The sequence below is a fragment of the Colobus angolensis genome, unplaced genomic scaffold (assembly GCF_000951035.1).
Source record: "Colobus angolensis palliatus isolate OR3802 unplaced genomic scaffold, Cang.pa_1.0 Scaffold7, whole genome shotgun sequence".
NCBI classification, from domain to species: Eukaryota; Metazoa; Chordata; class Mammalia; order Primates; family Cercopithecidae; genus Colobus; species Colobus angolensis.
In genome coordinates this window covers 8,899,548-8,905,463 of record NW_012120709.1, presented here as the reverse complement: position 1 = coordinate 8,905,463, position 5,916 = coordinate 8,899,548, and positions in this window count along the sequence as shown.

The following is a 5,916-nucleotide window of genomic DNA, read 5'->3' as shown; positions in this document are numbered from 1 at the left end:
AGACAGGGAGGAAGGGGAAGGTCAGAGAAAGACCTTGGTTCTGAGGTTTACTTCTAAGCTCCTTCAATTTTCTTTAATTCTAAGCACTCAACATGCCAAAGCACCATATTTTGGGGTATCGGCTTTCTGTACCCCAAAAGGCCACACAACTAAATTTTCAATATATCTCATATTTTTTATTTAGATTTTCTTCCTTTAAAGGTACACTGTGGTCTAGATCAATGTGAGTTACTAAATCCATATTTTGGTAATGTCTACTATTACTATTTTGTAATAGGAAAGACAATGATTATCAAGTATCACCAAAGTTCTGAAAAGGAAGTCTTATTGGAAAGGACTGCTTCTTTACCCAGAAAGAGGGGAAGTTTTGAAGAGTGTCTCTGTCTCTCAGAAATAAGATCCAAGGGGAAAAAGAAGGTCAGTAAGGTTTCCAGTAACTTCCAGTTATAACACAAAATGGAGGGAATCAGGAGGTTAGATAAGGCAACTGCTTTGTAAGATTTTACTTTGTTAGATTGGGAACATTAGCAGTTTTCCCAAACTCATTATCTATGCTATACTTATTTCTGAATAAGAATAAAACCCTTGAAATGAAACAAGCATGTACAATATACATTCTTTTTTGTTTGATTCCTTTTGCTCATCATTATGTCTGAAAGTCTTATTCATATTGCTGCATGTAGGCATAATTTGTTCATTCTCACTGTTGTTTAGAATTTGATTGTATGAATATATTACAATTGATTTGTCCATTCTATTGCTAATGGACATTGGGTCGTTTTCCTGCTTTAACGTTGCAAATAGTGCAACTATGAATATTCTTGTGAGTATCTATTCGTGAAACTCCATGTGGTAGAGCTTCTAAAACAGCTCTCAATGGATCCTGCCTTCGGCTATTCTTGTCCTATGTAATCCCCACCCTTGTGTGTGATGTAGTGACTCATAACAAACAGAATATAGCAAACATGATGCAGTGTTACTCTCCAAGATTAGATTATTAAAGGCCATGACCTTGGTCTTGCTGGGGATCTCTCTCTCTCTCTCTTGCTCATTCTCACTCTCACTCTTCTTGCTTGCTTTCTCTGATGAAGCCACTGCCTTGTTTTGAACTGCCCTATGGAGAGGCTCAGTGGCAAGGAATTGAGGACAGACTTCTGTGCGGACCTGAGGTCATCATTCCAGCAACTCATGAAGAGCTGAATCCTGCCAACTACTTCATTGGTAAGCTTAGAAGTGGATTTTTCCCCAAGCAGGCCTTGAAGTGATCACAACCCTGGCTGACACCTTGATTGCAGCCTTGTGAAATACCCTGAGACAGAAGACCCAGCTCAGCCACACATGAACTCCTGACCCACAGAACCTGAGATAATAAATGTTGTTTTGGCTATGACGTTTTGGAGTGATTTATTATTAGATAACTAATATGCATGCATTTGGGAAAGTAAAGGCCTAAGAGTATATGGAAGTGGAATTGTTTGGCCATAATCTATGCATACATTCAGCTTTAATATATACCACCAAATTGTTTTCAAAAGCAGTTGTTCTCATGTATACTCCCACCAGCAGTGTGTGAGAGTTTTTACTGAGTTCTTTTGAATGATCATTGTTATTGAGCTTTTATTATATGCCAGCCACTAAGTGCCTTACATGTGTTGTATCATTTAATCTTCACGACAGTTAAGTGAGGTGGGTATTACTGTTTTCTCCATTTTCAGATTAAGTGAACCTGCCCCTGTCATTTGCTAAAAAGAGGTGAGCCAAGATTTGAAACCATGTCCAATGCTCCTAGCCATTAAGCCTCCCCTGAGACAGATTTCAATGCAATTATAACCACATGTGAAAAATACCCATCATAGCTCACTAAAAAAAGAGCAGCATTTCATCTTGTGCATAAGTCAACCATCAGCACTGCACAGGGCTGATGAGGAGAGGAAGCTTCCAGATGGAGTTAGCAAGGGAAGAAAGATAGGCAATTTGGAAGGAGGGAAAGGTTGGCCCAGACCAGGCTGGGAGGTAGAGAATATGCAAGCAAGGTCAAGAGCTCTATGCATTTGGCTCACTCTGTCCTCTGTATTTCCAGCCTCATACAGAGATGTCGTCCTTAGCAGTGAGTTGTCTAATTTTTCCGGAGCTCTCCCCAGAAGAATACAGACCCCAGGGTCTTAAATGAAGGAGTCATTTTTCCAGATATTTCACCTTTCCCAGGGGAGAACACTACTCAGGTATCGCTCCTTGGAACTCCTTTTGCTGTTTGTTGTTTCTGAGAGGGATTTTTTCCTTTCTTCCTCATTCTGCTGGTGCTTGTCACCACTCTGATGGGAATTCCTCTTAAAATGCCGGCAGTCTCTTTGATAAGCCTCGCCTTGCAGACCTAAGGTAAACTCCTGGAAGGACGCCCTGAGCCTCTGGCTGTCTAACTACCTTCCACAACCCACAAGTGGAGTGTTTCTGTGCACAGATCATCGGTTTTCCCCTCTTAAAACACTTGGAGCTCCCTTGAGGGAAGAAAACCCTGGGAAACTCAATCTGCCTCTTTGAGATCCAAGACAGGGCCTGGCCTTACTTTTTGGTGGGCACTTATCTGAGCCAGCTTAAAGCATTACATTTTAGCTCAAGTGTCTCCAAATTTCCACCTTTGAGGCCACACGTTTCTCTAACGTCCAAATATAATGATGAAATCCCCCATCCTGGCTGGTTCTCTAGTTATCCCCTTCCTGCCAAAAGAACACCAGCACCCAAATTCTTCTGAGAATCCTTCTGTTAGGGGGGTGTCTGCATTCTCTACATTGTGTACATCATCTCCTCTCTAAGCTCCACCCCTGAGCATTGTCATGATTTCTGTGCTTGTTACCCTTCCTGAGTCTGGAGTTCTTCGATGTGGACACAGCTCCTCCTCAACTCCATCTCACCTCTTCATAATGTTGATGAGGGCAGCAGGTTTAAGAGGGAGATCAGAGCAGAGGAGAGGAAATAATTTACAAATGAGTATCAGACCTCACTCTTGTAACCTTGCCTGGCCATTCTCATCTCAATATTGTTTGCTCCTGTTTTTCTTCGAGGGCCCTAGTCTCTCACAGTTGCTGTGGCCTCTTTTCTCTCCTTTTGTGTCTCTTCTCCCTTCTCCTAATTCTCCACATTCAGTGACCCTATAAGACTCCTTGGGACGACTAAGAAGAAGAGAAAAGGCCTATTGCTTTATTACATCAATCAATTTTACTTCCTTTGCCTCCATTTCCTATTTCCTGGATCATGACTTTCATAATTCCAAAATGCCATAAATTATATTCTCAAGAGAAAACTGTTCACTCTAGTCTTCCAGCTTCAGTGGTAGCCTGGATCTCTGAAATTATTATTTTTTAACAGCTTCAAAGTTTCCAATTCTAGTTTCTTAGCTTCTTGGTAAAAGTACCTGTGCTTTCCCCTCCCAGGAGTTTGTAGGTAGAAGGAGAACAGTTAACACTCTAGTCTCCCCGTCTCCCAGGAGGCAAACACGGGGCTAAGGCTCTTGTTTTATCCTCTTTCCTGGGTAATACTATGAAGGAAGGGCAGGATTTCTAGCCCAACTGTTATAGCCGTGAGTGAGAAGAGTATCAATCGAGAAGTGAGAAGAAAGCATCAGTGTAGGGGATGTAGATCGCTGATCAATGCATTGTGGCCAAGCACCACATGCCTGAAACAAAGCAGCTTCAAAGTCTCCCTGGGTATCTGTGAAAACTCCAGACACAAGCAGGATTTTGCAGCTTGAGAGAGCTGCCTACATGCACTCTAGACTCCATTGGAGCCGCTATGGTCAACATGCTCTTATAAGGGATTCATGCTTCACTCCCAGAAGGGCCCTTGATGACATCTGTCTCACCTTCTTGTGTCATTCATCGGGCAGCAAAAGTTAAATAACAAGTCTATGATCCCACAGCTTCTCAAACAGAGACTAGAACTCAGACCCAGTATATGTTCCCAGAATCCAAAAGTAAAAAGGCGAATTGCTAGATGGGCAGAGACTGGGAGAAGGTGGCAATGGCTACAGCAGGAGCTCACAACGTTAGGCAGTTATGTGGTTCTGTTCTTTGTCCTCCTTTACCTTTCCGATGACACACACCTTATTAATACGTCCCCAGCTATGGGTTCTGTAATCAGGCCAGTAGGAGCTATGTGATTTGGAACAAATTATTTACTTCTCTAAGCCTCAGTTTTCCCAACTGCAAAATGGGAATAATAATTATAGAATGAATGTTATGAGAATTGAGATAATCTAGATAAAGATCTTAGCACAATGTCTAGTTCATCAAAAGCAATCATTTAATAATTTGTATAATATTAGAATAATTTACATTTTTATGTTGCTTCTAAATCCCTAAGGACCTGCCCCATGTGTTGGTGCTATCCATCTTGTTACTTGGTGCCAGGAAATAAGAAATCTGGGTTCAGTCCAGGTCTCCTACTGATGAGCTCTGTGTTCTTAGATGACTTGCTGCATCGTTTCAGACCAACTAAAACTCAGTCTGCATTTTATAATCACCATGTGCCAGAAATTCTAAACAATATCATTGATAAAATCTTCCTTCCCCACTAATCTCGTATAGGTCTGTGTTCTAAACAAATTCTGAAGTGACTGTTGGGTTTTACTAATATATATGCATACTTCAAACTACCTCATATTTATCACTTAATAGATATTGGGTCCCACATGGAAGTTAGTTTGGAGGACTTGTAGCTATTCAGTTAGCCTCAGACAAATGAGAACTGAGCTGCACACACACCCTTTGAATGTGTGTCCATAACAGCTTCTGCTCACTCTGGCACAATTTGGTCGGCCAATTCCTGTGCACTACACATGCCTGCATTTAAACAGTTGATCAAAAATTAACAATAGAAGCATGGGATTATGAAGATGGGAAAACAGATCTTTCATCAATTTTGTCATCGTCTGCGACACATAGAGTTTTCATTTGTATTTAATTTTTTTCAATTATAGAGATATATGAAAATTGCATGATAGCATTGTGATTTCTGGAACTGAGGCATAGTGGAATTTACTATGACTTTGACAAATTTAATCTTATGTTTAAGACTTTTCTTAATTACTTATATATTACTTATTCCATGTGAAGAAACTTTTCAAAATTAAAATTAATAAAAAGTGTGTTCTTCACTTAACCATGAGTCTAAAGAGATTGACACATTGTTTAACATAAATATGTAAAGATCAATTATGATGAAGTACAGGCTCAAAAATAAAAACTGTAACATTATTTATTACTATGATGATTGATAGGGGGCATACATTTTTTCCTTTTTTCAACATTAATATAATCTTCCCTTTTGTACCTGAATATTTATTTTATTTTCTATTCGTTTTCCTAGCATGCTTATCTATAAAATGTTCAGTAACTGAAAATTTTGCTTTCTGCATACTTTTTCAATTTATATATATAGTTTGAGACAGGGTCTTCCTCTGTCTATTTTTTGGATTTTTAGTAGAGATAGGGTCTCCCTGTGTTGCCCAAGCTGCTCTCAAACTTCTGGGCTCAAGCAATCTTCCCACCTCAGCCTCCCAAAGTGCTGCAATTAGAGGTTGGGCCACCCTACCAAGCCAATAACTTCTTGATTATTACAGGAAATAACTTTGTTGTATAAAGAATAAAACTACCATCAGAGAACACTATAAACACCTCTACACCGCTACGCAAATAAACTAGAAAACCTAGAAGAAATGGATAAATTCCTGGACACAAACACTCTCCCAAGACTAAACCAGGAAGAAGTTGAATCCCTGAATAGACCAACAGCAGGCTCTGAAATTGAGGCAAGCATTAATAGCCTACCAACCAAAAAACGTCCAGGGCCAGATGGATTCACAGCCAAATTCTACCAGAGGTACAAGGAGGAACTGGTACCATTCCTTCTGAAACTATTCCA